The sequence below is a fragment of the Camellia sinensis genome, chromosome 1 (assembly GCF_055761805.1).
Source record: "Camellia sinensis isolate YWXY chromosome 1, ASM5576180v1, whole genome shotgun sequence".
In the NCBI taxonomy this organism is placed as follows: Eukaryota; Viridiplantae; Streptophyta; class Magnoliopsida; order Ericales; family Theaceae; genus Camellia; species Camellia sinensis.
Window position 1 is genome coordinate 161,618,044 of NC_138961.1, and position 18,358 is coordinate 161,636,401.

General features: G+C 40.0%; 1 long non-coding RNA gene and 1 pseudogene across 1 annotated transcript; one reads left to right on the forward strand and one right to left on the reverse strand.

The window, feature by feature from the left end:
- Positions 1–3,343: 3,343 nt before the first annotated feature.
- Positions 3,344–14,426, reverse strand: LOC114283861 (UDP-glycosyltransferase 91A1-like; annotated as a pseudogene).
- A 171-nt stretch (positions 14,427–14,597) lies between these two features.
- On the forward strand, positions 14,598–16,367 carry LOC114283857 (uncharacterized). The gene is made up of 2 exons (XR_003636704.2): positions 14,598–14,735; positions 15,921–16,367. It is a non-coding gene; the product is annotated as an uncharacterized LOC114283857 (long non-coding RNA).
- The last annotated feature ends 1,991 nt before the right edge of the window (positions 16,368–18,358 follow it).

An 18,358-nucleotide genomic window follows, 5' to 3' on the forward strand; every position in this document is an offset into this window, starting at 1 on the left:
TGAAAAGTGCTTGCCCGGTTCTCAGATAGGTACAAGTCATCCAAAGAACAAGGGAGGAACAAAGCCATTATTTCATCTTATTGGCGCACATTTTTATCGAGCTTAAGTACTACTTACCATTGGTTGATGCTGGAGCCTCAGAAGGTATACAACCCCATGACTTCTTCAAAAGAAAAAAAAAATGCTATAGTTTTGTATTTAACACCATGATCTTCACTACAAAAATGCTATAATTTTTGAATTATTATTATTTTCTGTCATGTTTAGTTTGCAAGTGTTTTGTGTTGTAATGAAAAACTATTGACAATTCATTGTGCCTATTATTTTTTTTTTCTAGAATCATGAATATAACTGTGAGTCTGTGACTATATGTAAATTATAACAAGAAGAAATGACATAAAGATTAAAAAGAGATGCAAACGCATAGGATTAAGGCTTAACTTGTTGGGTTATGTTGTTGTTCTAGAAGAACCTGTAGTACTCAAGATGAGGTGCTTCAAAATAAAGGCATAAAAAAGCATAATAGTGATTCCTCTAATCTTTTTCAGCAGAGATGTTTGTCTGTGAACTTCTAATGGGTTACACAATATCTTTGAAATTTTTGTACTCTTTACTGCTTATGTTCAGTTTGTTCCTTGATATAATTTCAGTATTGAGTGTATTAGTTGATGTTTTAAAGTTATTTGAACTTTTTACTTCATTTCTATACTTCAAATGTGATCCTCATACATTGTCAATGATCCAGTTATGGGATAGCTGCAATTGTTAAGGACCAAGGAAGTTTGTTGTCCTACACCTTCGGTTTGACAAGGTATGGCCTGATTCTTTTATAAATATTTAGTGATCTGAGTATATAATTTTTTACTCTAGGTTCCCTAGTGTAGAGAAAGAGGTACAAATTTTGACTTCATGCTTGATGTGCTTTGCTAATTTTCAACTTTCAAGACAATCGATTTAGGCCCTTCTCTATTGCTATTACTATGTAACTATGTTTTGTATACCTCATACACAGTCTCTGTCTGCCATCCAGTATACGCAAATTTTGTTGAATGAATAGTTGATATGATCGAGCGGGTGATGTTGGGAGCCAAAGAATATTTTGCTCTTTTTCTTTTCTTTTTTTGAAGACTTGAATTTTTTAGTACAGTGTATTTAAGGATGGTTAATGGATAATGACTATTATAAATTTAATTAATTTGTTTATTTTGTTATTTTTCATTAACAAAAAATTGTTTGGTGCTTGTAATTGATTTTTTTGTTGTAGCAAACCCGTATATGATTTTTTTTTTTTAAGAAATAATTATTTGCGACAGTAAAACAATGGTCGCTAAAAGTGTTTTTAATTTTTTAAATTTTTTTTTTTGCGACGGCAAAATAGCTGTCGCAAAAAGTAGTTTAGGTGGTCGCAAATAATTTGTGACCGTTGTTTTGCCGTCGCAAAAAGCATTTGCCACCCCCACATTGGCGTCCCCCATCTGCGGTTGCATAGGCCGTCACAAAAAGTCTTTTGCGACTGTACTTTTATTATTTGTGACGGCTTGTGGCGGTCGCAAAAACTGTTTTTTTTTAGTAGTGTTCCCCTTTAAAGTTCAATTTTTTGGGTGGCTTGCTTGGAAGAATAAAGTCAAAACTACAATGTTCTTGTAGAGAATTGGAGTCTTTAATGGCAATGCATCTACACTTTGTGGTTTGTGCAAGAATGGGGAGGAATCATCACTTCACGTGCTACTTATTGTCCCTTTGTTTGGAGGGTGTGTCTACCATTTTGAGTTGGTGGGGTGCACAGTGGGCTATCCCCGGAACCTGTGGAGGCTTGCTTGGAAGAATAAAGTCAAAACTGCAATGTTCTTGTAGAGAATTGGAGTCCTTAATAGCAATGCATCTACACTTTGTGGTTTGTGCAAGAATGGGGAGGAATCATCACTTCACGCATTGTCCCTTTGTTTGGAGGGTGTGTCTACCATTTTGAGTTGGTGGAGTGCACAGTGGGCTATCGCTGGAACCTGTGGAAGGTCTGTTAATGTGGTGGTGGTAGTGGTGGTGGTGGGGGGGGAGGTGTTGGTTTGTACTTCAAGAGATTGTTCAAAAAGAAGCTTTGGAGAGCCATCCCAACAATAACTCTTTGGTCTTTGTGGAAACTCAAAAATGAATGTATATTTAAGAATGCAGCACCAGATATATGGGAGCTTTGTGAACTTATAAAAATTAGAGTTGGATTGCTTTGCGAGTTTGGTGAGGGAAACTTAGGAATGTTTGAGTGTGTCTAGTGCTTATAGTGGCTGCTTGCGGCAGTTTTTTTTGCTTGCTGTTTGTAGCATTTTGTTGTCTTCTTTCTATTTTTGTTGGTTTCTCACCAGCTTTGGCTTGAGCTAACATATGATTGTGTGGCTTTTTTTGTACCAACCTAGTTGAGATTAAGAAGGTTCACTATGATCCTATGTGCTTTCGTCCCCCATTATTGATGTCGGTTCATATGTAATCATTTTGAATTTCATCAATAAAGTTCTTTTTCGTTGATTAAAAAAAAGTTAATTAAACACTTAAAGAGACAGACAACATTATTATTTATAAGGCAAGTTAGATTGTTAGTGCTTACATTTTACTTCTCATGTCATTTTGGTCCCTATAATTACAATTATCTCAATTTTAATCCTTAATTTTGTATTGTACGTCAATTTGGTCTAATTTATAACATTGCTAGGGTTTTTGACAGAAGATGCTCACTAAGTTAGTTGAGATTAAATCATTGAATTGGCAAGTTTATAATATTGCTCCTAAAAGCATAATATATATCACTCCTGTACACATTTGAACGTACTCAGTGCATGATGTAGTCTCAAATCTGATACAGGCCCGCCAGTGTATGTAGCCAGGTGAGCATACCATCCTTCAGGGTTGTTGCTATTGTATTATTTTTGTTGCTTTGGTTGTTGTTTGATTGGTCCCTCACCAATCTTTGGATTAAATGCTAACATATGATTGTGCATGTTTTTTAGTGTCAACTTAGTTGGAATTGTAAAGTTTAGCTATGATACTCAGTGTACTTTCCTCCTTTATTAATGTAAGTTAAATTATGCTTGTATTTTGTTTCTTTTGTCAATACAGTTTCTTCTTTTTATAATAAAAATAAATAAAAATTAATTGAACCAATTTGAGTTAAAATAAAAAAATACAGAACTAAATTGAGCCAACTAATTAATTAGAGTGACTAAAATAACAATAACTAAAATGATGTAATTTGTCTTTATTTATATTATTCTCAACAAATACAAATTAGAAAGAAAAACATTATAGATAGCAAAAGCAGTACAAACCAGACCAATATTCAAGAAGCAGCCACAAAGCAAAAAATAGTTTACACAAATAATTTTCGAAACAACTTTGAAAATAATTTTTTGATTGCCTATTCACTTCCAACATGTTTCTGGGCACCAATCTTGGCTTCAGTTTTCTTCTTATTAAGCTCACTGTTTATGCTTTTTGAGACAATCCAAAAAATTATTCACGCACTTATCTTCAACAGCTTCGTCAACAAGCAACCCGCTCATCTCTTTAACCTTCTCCCTGTAAATCCTGCCTTCATCCTCAACGATCACTAGTCTCAGTGAGTCAGCCACCGAGTCTCTTGTGAACGACCCGTCTTGCTCCTCTCTCCGTATCAAGTATGTAACGCCCTCAAAATAAACCCATAATAACCATAACATTAACATGCATTTATAAAAGAAAATGAATCATTTGAGTTATTCATCAGAGTATTCTTATTGAAAGACATCACATGTAACATCCTGCAACCTCAAAATAAATGCCCTAAGGGCTTACATCTTTCCAAGCTAACACTTGGACACAAAAAGGATGAGTACTAACTCATTTACAAGTTAAGCCCTAGGCTTGAATGTTTACATGAAATCTCAAAAATAACAAAATAAAACATATAACTAAAGACAAGTCTTCAAAATCCCAAACATCAAATCCTTCCAGGCTAAGTCCGTGGAGGTAGCTTATCACCTGAACCTGAAAATGATGTTCCCATAAAGGGTGAGCCATAGCCCAGTAGAAAAATACTAAACCAAATATAAGCATTGAATAAAGCTATAGCATTCAATAGATGGTTAACCAAGATAATCAATTTTATCATTAAACAGTCTCATGACACTAATGTCTAAGACATATTTCCCTTTCTATTATTATCAACATGGCTCAGAACCTGGCCAAACTTACAACAGTGAATTATATATCACATTCACATTACTTCCAATATCAACAAAACAAATGAGACTCATGCTCATATCAAAACACTTCATACTTCCCATTTGATACACATTTTAGTGCTGTATCAATAATCATGTAAAAACACTTCAATATAATAAGCACACATAAAAATGGTGCTAATGGAGTCCATCCCCTATCTCCTCCCAAACAAAAATCCGGTTTAGAGGTCCATCCCCTATCTTCCCCTAAACTGTGGAGTACATCCCCTATCTCCTCCCACACAAAACAATGTATGCAAATGCAATGCTCAATCAATACACGTATTTTCTGTATTAATGCAATAGCCAAAATTAATGACTTAACCAATGTGATTAGTTTCAGTTATTCCTAATCCACATGCAATGTCTACAACAATCACGACTATCCTCCACCGATAGCCCAAAACAGTTATTTCTAGACTGGAAATAAATATAACAACAATTCACTAGGCGAGTGGTTTAAATTATCCCACCACACCATTTAATCAATGAATTCCTCAATTTCATGAATTTAACCAAATTCCCTTAAACTAATTATACAAGTTAATTTATTAATACAATTAGGGTTTTTCCCAAAATTACCAAAGTATCCCCAACATATCAAAATACCAAAACTTAGAACAAAACTTATAGAATGGAGTAGGAAATCCCTACCTCGAAGAAAATAACCCGTATTGAGAAGATGGAGATGAAGACCAAAGACCAACGTGCTCCAAATCCCAAGTTTCTCAGATTAAAACGAAGCCCTCAACCCACTCTAACTTTTTAATAAAGGATCTAAGGTAGAAACTCACTCTAAGTAGATCAATCGTAAGAGAGAAGGTGTGTAGAGGGAGAGAGAGAGATAAAAACACTCCAGGGCGATTTTTAAAAAGTTATGAAGGAAAAGTAGGTCAAAAAGTGATCCAAAAGTGAAATCACGGACTGATATAATCGACTCTACGCTCGAGCGTAGAAAGCCCCGCTCGAGCGTAAGGCACAGAATCATGCTCGAGCGTGAAGAAAGCCGCTCGAGCGTCGATTGCACCCTTCCAGAAGTTTTGCAGGCGCTGGCACCCGCTCGAGCGTCAAACTCCCCGCTCGAGCGGAGGAGCAAAAACAAGGGATCACGCTCGAGCGTAAAAACTATCGCTCGAGCGGAAGAACTGCAGAGCAAAATACTGGGAGATGGAAAATCACGCTCGAGCGTCAAAATTTCCCACTCGAGCGGAGAAGCAACAACGAAGGGACCGCTCGAGCGTTAAAACTTCCGCTCGAGCGTGAAGGCCAAAATCTGGGCATCACCTATTGGCATCTAAAATCAACCAACCTGTAACAGACCCGCCCAACACAACCTATACTTCAAATACAAAGAGATTAAAGGACAACAACAGCCAATAAGTAATGACAGGATCCACGGAACCTAAGTCCGGATACAATAATTTAAAGAGAAAAGACCGGGGTCGCTATAACCTCCCCTCCTTAAAAGAATTTCGTCCCCGAAATTAAGCACAAGGTTTCGAAAACAAGTTTTTCTCAAATTCCAACAATATGATAACTCACTAATAAACAACTTGACCCAACACCGGCCATTCCATCTCTTAACAAAGAGGCATGCCACAATATGAAAAACAACCATATATTTCAACCTGCATTAACACTATGCAATTTTCTTTCAATTTCAACAATTTTCAATATATTCAATATATACAATGTTCCATTAAACTTCCATTTCGAGACAAGTTCCAAAATATTTCCATTAACCAAAACATTCTAAATGTTTTACAGCTTAAGACATATATAAAAAGCTTTAAAGTTTGACAATATTACAAAATCTAACTACAAGATTACAAATCAATAAACATGTCCGGATATTTCTCGTGGACTTCCAACTCACGTTCCCATGTAGCTTCCTCCATTCCGTGGTGTTTCCACAAAACTTTGACCAAAGGGATGGTCTTGCCTTGCAAAACTTGATCCCGCCTATCCAAGACTCGAATCGGTCTCTCCTCATATGAAACATCCTCATCAACTACTAAATCGGTCCAATCCAACACATGTGATGGATCCGGCTCATACTTCCGAAGCATACTCACATGAAACACGTCATGTACTCCGGACAACTGCGGCGGCAAAGCTAAACGATAAGCAGCCTCGTCAATCCTCTCAAGAATCTCAAACGGACCAATGAATCGAGGGGACAACTTCCCACTCTTCCCAAACCTCATCAAACCCCGCCTTGGTGATATCTTCAAAAAGACATGATCACTCACCTCGAACACCAAAGGTCTCCTCCTACGGTCGGCGTACGATTTCTGACGACTCTGTGCTGTAACAAGCCTCTTACGGATAAGCTCAACTTTCTCCGTCGTTTCCCTCACCAACTCTGGACCCAACAGAGGTGCATCACCCACCTCGGCCCAACACACAGGAGACCTACACGGTCGGCCGTATAAGGCCTCAAACGGTGCCATACCGATACTAGACTGGAAGCTGTTGTTGTAGGCAAACTCCACTAATGGCAAGTGCCTCTCCCACGACCCGCTAAAGTCAAGAACACAACCCCGAAGCATATCTTCAAGGATCTGAATAGTACGCTCGGACTGTCCATCAGTCTGAGGATGATAAGCCGTGCTAAAGGTCAACTTAGTGCCTAAGGCACTCTGCAAACTCTGCCACAACCTGGCAGTAAAACGAGGATCTCTATCTGAGACGATCGTCACTGGGACCCCGTGCAATCTCACTATGTCCCGAATATACAAGTCGGCAAGATGATCTACTGAATCTCTAACGCGCATAGGAATGAAGTGCGCCGACTTAGTCAACCGGTCTACAACCACCCAAATAGCATCACTGCCCCGCTGAGTCCTCGGAAGACCTACAACGAAGTCCATAGTGACATGCTCCCACTTCCACTCGGCAATAGGCAAGGGTTGCAACAAACCCGCTGGCCTCTGATGTTCGGCCTTCACTTGCTGACAAGTAAGGCACTTAGATACGAAAGCTGCTACATCTCTCTTCATACCCCGCCACCAAAACTGGCGACTCAAATCCCGATACATCTTAGTACCTCCCGGATACACCGCAAGGCGTGAATGATGAAACTCTCGGAGTACCTCCTCTCGGCAAGACTCCGGCACAAACAGACGGTCACGGTATCGCACACTCAGGTCGGAAAATACCATCAAACCCTTCTCAACCTTTCCACCGGAAATCTTCTCACGGAGAGATTCTACCTCAAAGTCACCCCTCTGAGCCTCTAACACTCGAGTCACAAGTGTAGGTTGCGCAACAACAGAAAACAAGGCCGCAGCCTCAACGGATTCGCCCAGAAGCAAATCAAACTCTCCAAGTGCACCTAACATCTCCCACTCTCGGATGGCTATACTAGCTATGTCCCCAACAGGTTTCCTGCTAAGGGCGTCGGCCACCACATTGGCCTTTCCCGGATGATAATGCAATTCAAAGTCATAATCCTCTATGAACTCCATCCACCTCCTCTGCCTCAAGTTTAAGTCTTTCTGTGTAAATAAATACTTCAAACTCTTATGATCCGAGAACACCTCGAATTTCTCACCATAAAGATAATGTCTCCAAATCTTCAAGGCAAATATCACAGCTGCTAATTCTAAATCATGCGTAGGGTAATTCTGCTCGTGAATTTTCAACTGACGAGAGCCATAGGCAACTACTTTCCCTTCTTGCATTAACACACAACCCAGACCCTCTCGTGAGGCGTCACAATAGACTGCATAACCCAACCCTCTCTCTGGAATAATCAATACTGGAGCGGTAGTCAGTCTGACTTTCAACTCCTGAAACGACTTTTCACAAGTCTCACTCCATACAAATTTGACTCCCTTCCGAGTCAGTCTAGTCAACGGTGATGCTAACCTGGAGAAATCTTTCACAAACCGACGGTAATACCCAGCTAATCCCAGAAAACTGCGGATCTCAAATACACTCTTAGGCTGTGCCCAATCCTGCACTGCCTCTACCTTGGATGTATCAACAGACACTCCTTCACCGGATACCACATGGCCTAAGAATTTGACTTCCCTCAGCCAGAACGCACACTTCCCAAACTTAGCATAAAGCTGATGGGCTCTAAGTAAATCAAGCACCACCCTCAAGTGTTCCTCGTGCTCTTCCTCTGAAGGTGAATAGATAAGAATGTCGTCCACGAAGACGACTACAAAACGATCTAGAAATTCCCGAAATATCCGGTTCATCAAATCCATAAATACTGCCGGTGCATTGGTAAGCCCAAATGGCATCACCAAAAACTCATAGTGGCCATACCGCGTACGGAATGCCGTCTTTGGAATATCCTCCTCCCTGACTCTCAACTGATGATAACCTGATCTCAAGTCTATCTTCGAGAAACAACGGGAACCTTTCAACTGATCGAACAGATCATCTATACGGGGCATAGGGTACTTATTCTTAACCGTAGCCCGATTCAATTTCCGGTAATCTATACAAAGTCTCAAAGCACCACCTTTCTTTTTAACAAAGAGGGCCGGTGCTCCCCAAGGCGAAACACTAGGACGTATAAAGCCTTTATCTAGCAACTCCTGGAGTTGGATCTTCAACTCAACTAACTCAGCTGGGGCAAAACGATAGGGTGCCATAGAAATCGGCGCCGTGCCGGGCACTAAGTCAATAGAGAATTCAATCTCTCGATGCGGTGGCAAACCAACAAGATCCTCGGGAAAAACGTCCGAGTACTCACACACCACCCTTGGTAACTCAATCTGAGTCTCAACATCCTCATTAATCGAAAGGTTAGCAAGTAGACCACTAAGCTCACTCCGTCCTCGCGGAACATACCCCGGTGGCAGCACATCACCAACCCGGTCCCCCAGAAAATGAAAATACTCTTCGCTCACAGTACAACAAGTGACCCTCTGGCGGTAGCAATCAATAACTGCCCGGTATGACGATAACCAGTCCATACCCAAAATAACATCGAAACCCCTCATAGGCATAACTACAAAGGAAAATGGAATTCTATGATAATCAACCTCTATATCACAACCCCTAACGCCTTGTTTCAAAATCAATTCACCCCCAAGAGGTGATACTACACATATAGGAGATGCTAACTGTGCTAACTCCAACTCCAAAACAGATGCAAATGCAGCAGACACAAAGGAATGAGATGCACCCGTATCAATCAAAACATTAGCAACCGAGTTGCAAAACAAGAAGGTACCTCTCACAACTGATGGAGTCGGTACAAGATCCTGCGCGGTAACAGCGTACACGCGCCCAGACGACCTCTGATCACCCTGCTCAACCCTAGGAGCATAAGATTGCTGCACCGACTGAGACGATGAAGCCCCCTGATTGGCCTTTGAGGCTTGACCCGACTGAGCTGGCTGCTGACCCTGAATCGGCCTCAAACCAGATGCACCAGGTGTGCCACCCAACTGTGGGCAATACCTCTTCATGTGCCCTGGCTGACCACACTGATAACACGAGAGTGGCTGACCTCTACCCTGACTCTGGCTCTGAGATCGAGCCGAAGATGATGCTGCTCTCTGCACTCCTCCCCTCTGAGGACAAACTGGAGACTTGTGGCCCAGCTGGCCACACTTGAAACAGATAATGTCTCCCTGACTGCCTTTCCCCGAACTAGCACTCGGTACAGGAAAAGTCGATCTCGAAAAGCTACCCTGAGACTGCTGGGGATTAAAACCCTTCTGTCTCCTACCATCACTCTGACTATCCTGACTCCTCTTGGAGCCCTTCTGCCCATCCTCCTCCTCCTGCATCATGATCTCCATATGGGCTGCAGCATCAACCATACGCCCATAATCCCGAATCATAGTTCCCCCAACTCTCAGCTTGAGGCCACGCCTCAACTTCTTCTCAAACTCAATACAACGGCGTTCCTCAGACGCCACCAACTCAGGTGCAAACCTGGACAAACTAGTAAATGCAGCCTCAAATTCGGCCACTGAAGAACTCGCCTGCTTAAGCTGACAAAACTGGTCTCGCAGCTTCTCCCTGACTGCTGGAGATAAAAACTTCTCCTGGAAAGCATTCACAAAAGCCTCCCATGTACCTCCTATACGCCCCTTAGTAAACTTCCACCACTGACCTGCATCCCCCTTCAACTGGAAAGATGCCAAGGTCACTTTCAACCCCTCGTCTTCGATGCCAAGCATCTCAAACGTCTTCGTTGTCTGTTCGAGCCATTCATCTGCCTTAAGTGGCTCTTTAGGATCACCCACAAATTCATCCGGATTGGACCGGAAGAACTCCCTCTTCAGAAAGGAAGGTCCTGCATCCGCAATACCAGCCTGAGCTTGATTCTCAACTCTAAGAATGCCTACTGACTCCCTGAATGCCCCTGCTATCTCTCGGGCTAGAGCGCCCATAGCCTGCTGGCCTACTGGCTCGGCCACATTGGCCTGGCCAATTCCCTCTTGAACTGCCGGAATCTCGTCTGGCACAGGCACCTCCTGCCTACCCGGCCTACCACGCCTACCGCGTCCTCGTCCTCGTCCTGACATCCTAATAAAGGAAACAAAGACATTAGCACATTAATAAATGTGCCGAAGCTAAACACTCGCGTCCTAATTCAATGGACAACCATAATTCATTCCACGTAAGCACATAATCACATAAGCACCTACGAATTTCATTCCCAGATAATGATAGTCCCAATGCGTTACTATAGTTCCGGTTGGAAGCAGCAGTGATCAAGTGCTTTTCCAACAAGACTACAAGAAACTCAAGGGTCCAATCAACATCCTAGAAACTACATTCCATACCCACATAATCACATAAACATGTTATCACAAAAGCATATAACATTACACTAAGTCTCTATCAAACGAGACGAACCCAATGTGATACTAATCACTTCCCACGTACCCAAAGTATTCAAACCCGGTACGCTCTGATACCAAGTTGTAACGCCCTCAAAATAAACCCATAATAACCATAACATTAACATGCATTTATAAAAGAAAATGAATCATTTGAGTTATTCATCAGAGTATTCTTATTGAAAGACATCACATGTAACATCCTGCAACCTCAAAATAAATGCCCTAAGGGCTTACATCTTTCCAAGCTAACACTTGGACACAAAAAGGATGAGTACTAACTCATTTACAAGTTAAGCCCTAGGCTTGAATGTTTACATGAAATCTCAAAAATAACAAAATAAAACATATAACTAAAGACAAGTCTTCAAAATCCCAAACATCAAATCCTTCCAGGCTAAGTCCGTGGAGGTAGCTTATCACCTGAACCTGAAAATGATGTTCCCATAAAGGGTGAGCCATAGCCCAGTAGAAAAATACTAAACCAAATATAAGCATTGAATAAAGCTATAGCATTCAATAGATGGTTAACCAAGATAATCAATTTTATCATTAAACAGTCTCATGACACTAATGTCTAAGACATATTTCCCTTTCTATTATTATCAACATGGCTCAGAACCTGGCCAAACTTACAACAGTGAATTATATATCACATTCACATTACTTCCAATATCAACAAAACAAATGAGACTCATGCTCATATCAAAACACTTCATACTTCCCATTTGATACACATTTTAGTGCTGTATCAATAATCATGTAAAAACACTTCAATATAATAAGCACACATAAAAATGGTGCTAATGGAGTCCATCCCCTATCTCCTCCCAAACAAAAATCCGGTTTAGAGGTCCATCCCCTATCTTCCCCTAAACTGTGGAGTACATCCCCTATCTCCTCCCACACAAAACAATGTATGCAAATGCAATGCTCAATCAATACACGTATTTTCTGTATTAATGCAATAGCCAAAATTAATGACTTAACCAATGTGATTAGTTTCAGTTATTCCTAATCCACATGCAATGTCTACAACAATCACGACTATCCTCCACCGATAGCCCAAAACAGTTATTTCTAGACTGGAAATAAATATAACAACAATTCACTAGGCGAGTGGTTTAAATTATCCCACCACACCATTTAATCAATGAATTCCTCAATTTCATGAATTTAACCAAATTCCCTTAAACTAATTATACAAGTTAATTTATTAATACAATTAGGGTTTTTCCCAAAATTACCAAAGTATCCCTAACATATCAAAATACCAAAACTTAGAACAAAACTTATAGAATGGAGTAGGAAATCCCTACCTCGAAGAAAATAACCCGTATTGAGAAGATGGAGATGAAGACCAAAGACCAACGTGCTCCAAATCCCAAGTTTCTCAGATTAAAACGAAGCCCTCAACCCACTCTAACTTTTTAATAAAGGATCTAAGGTAGAAACTCACTCTAAGTAGATCAATTGTAAGAGAGAAGGTGTGTAGAGGGAGAGAGAGAGAGATAAAAACACTCCAGGGGCGGTTTTTAAAAAGTTATGAAGGAAAAGTAGGTCAAAAAGTGATCCAAAAGTGAAATCACGGACTGATATAATCGACTCTACGCTCGAGCGTAGAAAGCCCCGCTCGAGCGTAAGGCACAGAATCATGCTCGAGCGTGAAGAAAGCCGCTCGAGCGTCGATTGCACCCTTCCAGAAGTTTTGCAGGCGCTGGCACCCGCTCGAGCGTCAAACTCCCCGCTCGAGCGGAGGAGCAAAAACAAGGGATCACGCTCGAGCGTAAAAACTATCGCTCGAGCGGAAGAACTGCAGAGCAAAATACTGGGAGATGGAAAATCACGCTCGAGCGTCAAAATTTCCCGCTCGAGCGGAGAAGCAACAACGAAGGGACCGCTCGAGCGTTAAAACTTCCGCTCGAGCGTGAAGGCCAAAATCTGGGCATCACCTATTGGCATCTAAAATCAACCAACCTGTAACAGACCCGCCCAACACAACCTATACTTCAAATACAAAGAGATTAAAGGACAACAACAGCCAATAAGTAATGACAGGATCCACGGAACCTAAGTCCGGATACAATAATTTAAAGAGAAAAGACCGGGGTCGCTATAAAGTATGCCATTCTCTTCTCCTCCAAAAGCCTAGCGATCAACCCTGTGTCCACCAGGGAAGACAACAAAATGAGTGGCTTCTTGAACTGTATAGCCTCAACAACTTAACTCAACCCAGAGTGAGACAAGAACCCACCCACCGAGTCATGACTCAGTAGCTTGAGTTAAGGCGCCCAACTGGTACAAACTACACCTCGTTCCTTCGTTCTCTCCTCAAACCCGTTTGGTAACTCGATCACCTCAGTATCAGCCACACCAAGCCGATTCCTCAGAACCCAAAAAAATGGTAACTCAGATAGCTCTAACCCGAAAGCTATCTCGGTGAGTCCGGCTTGACTTGGCTTTGCTTCGCTCCTGAATACAACGTAGACCACCGACCTCTTAGATTGCTTGTCAAGCCACTCTTTAATCTCCGTCCAAGCTTCACCGTTGTCACTACTATCATACGCCGTGGTGGGCAGTAGACCGATGGGTGTAATCGGCTTCTGGTGAATCTGTTGAAGAAGTTTTAACCATTCGGGTTCGAACTCATAAGAGCTTCTCACAGCCAACACGTCACAAGCTTCGATGCCTGCTCCTAACCGATATGTGCCGGGAATGTTTTCGTCATCGACACTGGCTACGTCATCAAAGATACGCTTAATCTCAAAGAGCCGATAGCATGCGATGTTAGATGTAAAGGGGATCCATTTGGGTGTAACAGTGAAGTCCTCGGCGTTGTACGATCATCTTCGCCCTTCAAGACTGGTATGGGACCAACAAAGCACAATGTAGCGGCAATGAAGATGCTGAAGAAGACGCTAGAAATGCCAAGTTTGGCAGCAACAGGGCCTAGCCAATAAGGTGCGAAATCGTAAATCACCCAATCGGGAGCCATATCTGCTAGAAGCTGAGTCATGGGTTGTTGGAGTTGATCGTAGGCCATCTTCAGATACTTGACCTTGTCATAGGGAAGATCGGCGGTGGACTGCGTTTTTGGGGAGTTTTTCGCCCTGAGGAAATTGAAGCGTCACTAGATTGATGAGAGGGGCTAGATTTTGAGGCATTTTTGGGAGTCTGTCGATGTTTCTAGGAGTGGATACAAAGAAGACTGTGTGACCCTTTTGAGCTATGAGCTTGGAGAGCTCTAAGAAAGGAATCATGTGACCGAAGGCTAACCATGGGAGCATAACTATGTGTAGCTTATCATCACTTTCCATGGATGGTTTAGGCATGGACTCCATGTTTGGAACTGTAAGTAGACGACTGGCCGAGTGTCTAGCGAGCGGATCCTCTAGAGTAATTCTCTAGAGTGATCTCCTAAAGTGGATAATCGGACGGCTGTGCTTAATCCTCACCAAAACGACGTCGTTTTGGTGAGTATTTTGAAAAAAAAAAAAAAAAAAAAAAAAAACAGAATCAGGGATTTCAAAATTCCTTTTCATATGTATACAGACGGCGAGAGGGCGAGAGTGCGAAGGAGTTCAAAGGAGTGTTTGGGGTTCAAAGGACGAACGCGGCGGAGGCAGATGAAGCACGACGGAGGACGGAGGACGAACGGGAATCTGAGGTAAACCTGAAATCGCAAAGTTAGGGTTCGATTTTGTTTGCTATTTTTGTTTGCTATTTGGTGTTAGGGTTTGGGATTTCAGCAAAATAAGGTAGATTTCAGCAAAATAAGTTTACTTTTATGCTGTTGTAATATTGCATCCAGTGAAGAATAATATTTCAGCAACAGATTTATGCAAAAAAGGAAGTCAAGTTACTATTCTTCATTAGTTGTCCTGTTTCTTCCTTGTTTCCTTTTTTCTTCCTTGTTTACTTTATCCTGTTTCTTCCTTTTATGCTGTTGTGGTATGATCCTGGATCCAGAAATCTGTAGCACAGGCAAAAAAATTATTACAACTGTAATATTGCATCCTTTTATTAGAACTATATATATACTTAGTAGGAACTTCATAGAATTTCGTCATGTTAAGGGTATAAGCAGATATGCCACAGCTACTGAAATCTAAAATTACACAGTAAGCTTGTTAGACACCATCAGTGTACCCATAATGCCTCACCTGCACAGGTGTAACTGGCATCATTTGAAGCTCTAGAGATAACCCAAAGGTCTGAAGTTTAATTCTTTCCCAGACTAGCCTGATAATACAACATATTTAGGCCATCTCCTGTATACTGAAGAAGTGGTCTCACCTCCAAAGGTGTGGACATATGCGATGACACCAATATATATGATGCAATATGATTAGTTTATTTTCAAGAGAAGTATGTATCAACATAGTAATTACAAGGAATACAGGCAATAGAGGTTCTCTATTAACAGAATCTCATGACCTCCATTCTAGTCAAAGAACTGAATTTTGCCATCGTTTATTTTACACAAATAAGAACAGTGTGGGTTCTTACAGCTGCCTGTCGCAGTATTTGAAAAAAAAAATGATATAAAGAATACAAAACCATAATGGATATTTTTTCATGAGGAATAGAATTATGATCATAAGACAATACCTAACATTAAAATCAATGCGCAAAAATTCCCCATCAGAACTCTTGTCAACAATTACAGATGTAGATGTGCTCACTGTCAAATAATTATTCAGTTCCTGCAAAAAGAATTTAGATATTTATCTCTACGACAAAAACAAAAACCATAATAGCACAATACGTTGTTAAGAAGAACAAGCATGCATAGTATAGTACATAATATAGTTCTTGACATTTCAGAAATATGTTGGTATTTTTTATGCAGAAAAAATAATGGCTTCATCTTCTATTGATTCTTGTCCGTTGTAGACTACGAACGACCACTGCAATTACTTCAGGTGGTTCGCAGATGACGACGACGACGACGACGACGACATTACCTCATCAATCCGTGCCAATGTTGGACCTCCGACAGATTCAAGAACAGAAGAAATTAATGATTTAAGGAGAAGGGTTGGTGAGCATGATAGAAGGCTTAAAAGGATTGAGAAGATTTTCAAGGCAATGACTTATGTCATTGTATTTTGTGTATTTTTGTACTTTATCATGTAAATGACTCAGTTCTTAGGTTTTGGAATTTTTTTTTGGTGCTTAAAAATCTGATGGTTTGCAAAAACAAGTGTGTAACATGTTTGATTGAGATGAAATGTTGAATGAACAGTTTGTGAAATCTATTACTTCAGGTTGAATGTTGTATAACAGGTTTCTGAAATGTTGTATAATGTTGAATGTTGAAATGTTGAAAATATTGAATGTTGTATAACAGGTTTCTGAAATGTTGAATAATGTTGAATGTTGAAATGTTGAATAATGTTGAAAATGTTATATAACAGGTTTCTGAAATTCAGGTTGTTCATTGAAGTACCTTTCTCACAACTGAGTAAATATTTTCACACAAGGCTTATTGTGGCTCATAATTTAAAAAATACTAATGCACCACATCATTCTGGATGAGATTCCCTAGTAGAAAAATTATGTTTTGTATACTATTTTGCATTACATAAAAGTAGAAATACTACACCAAACAGCAGAATATTCTCTCAATGCAATGACAAGCTGCCATATTCACTTTAATTTGTCCACAACTCTAGACTATGCACACCAAGCATATAATTGAACTGAATGGTTCCAAAACTATGTTCTGATCCATCTAGCTATATTTTCACCTTTGCGTAAAGTGCAGTCCATAAACATCACCCAAACAATTGACTGAGAAGAAAATTTAAGGTCCAAAGCTGCATAAAAGCCAAATAATAATAATAATAAAAGATTGGCAAACATAATAATTTAAGGTCCAAAGCTGCGTAATAGCCTCTAAAATAAGTTCACTCCTATATATCATTTCATTAAGGCATCCAAGGATTGGCAAACATATATCAAATGTAAAGCACAAATTGTGCATCAAGGATTGGCAAAAAAATCTAACTCTATTTCAGCAAAAAAATCTGCACCAGGTTAACTGTATTTTAGCAACATTTCAACTCTACTTCAGCAAATTTTCAGCAACAAATTCAGCAACATTTTAACTCCATTTGAGCAAAATTTCAACAACAATTTCAGCAACATTTCAGCATTATTCAAGCAACATTTGAACCCAAATTTGAGCAAGATTTGAACCAAAGTTTCAGGAACATTTGCACAGAAATTTCAACAAACATTAAGCAAAAATTAATCAAAAGTTCATCAACATCTGAACAGAAATTTCAGCAAAATTAAACAACAATTGAACCCAAATTTCAGCAAATTTGAACAGAAATTTGAATAGAAATTTCATAAAATACACCATATTTGGCAGCATACATCAATTTGGCAGCATACATCAATTAAAATACACCTTGAACCTGTTCATAATCAATACCCACTTTAACAATTCAACACATTTCATATCAAAGAAACCTGTTATATACCTTGAACCCGTTCAACCTATTCATTGAACACCTTGTTATTCAACTTGTTGAACCTGTTCATTGAACACATTTCAATTCAACATGTTCAACCAACATAACTCAATAGATTTCACAAACCAAAAATTCAACAGATTTCATCTCAAACAAACCTGTTATACACTTGTTTTTGCAAGCCATAAGATTTTTAAGCACCAAAAAAATATTACAAAACAAGTACAAAAGTAGATTACATTCATAGCATGTTCGAAAACCTAAAATACAAAAGTACATTGTTCTTGAATACACAAAATACACAAAGTAGATTACATTGAGTCATTTACAAGATAAAGTACAAAAATACACAAAATACAATGACATAAGTCATTGCCTTGAACATCTTCTCCATCCTTTGAAGCCTTCTATCATGCTCACCAAGCGTTGTCCTTAGATCATTAATTTCTTTTGTTCTTGACCGAGGTCCAGCATTGATTGAAGTTGATGCGGTAATGTCGTCGTCGTCGTCGTCGTCGTCGTCATCTGCGAACCACCTGAAGTAATTGCAATGGTCGTTCGTAGACTACAATGGACAAGAATTAGTTAATCAATAAAGGACAAACGAAATTTGTAAAAAGTAAACTCATGAATTGTACTTAAGAAAATTGTAAATCCATGAATTGAACTGATGCATCTGGCGATGCACCCACCCACACACCCTCCCATAAATACATTACATAAAAGAGACCAGTAGAGTGTAAAATGGAAAGTGAATCATCGTGAAAGGTAATTCAAAGAATGTAATTATCTCTTTGAGGCTTTG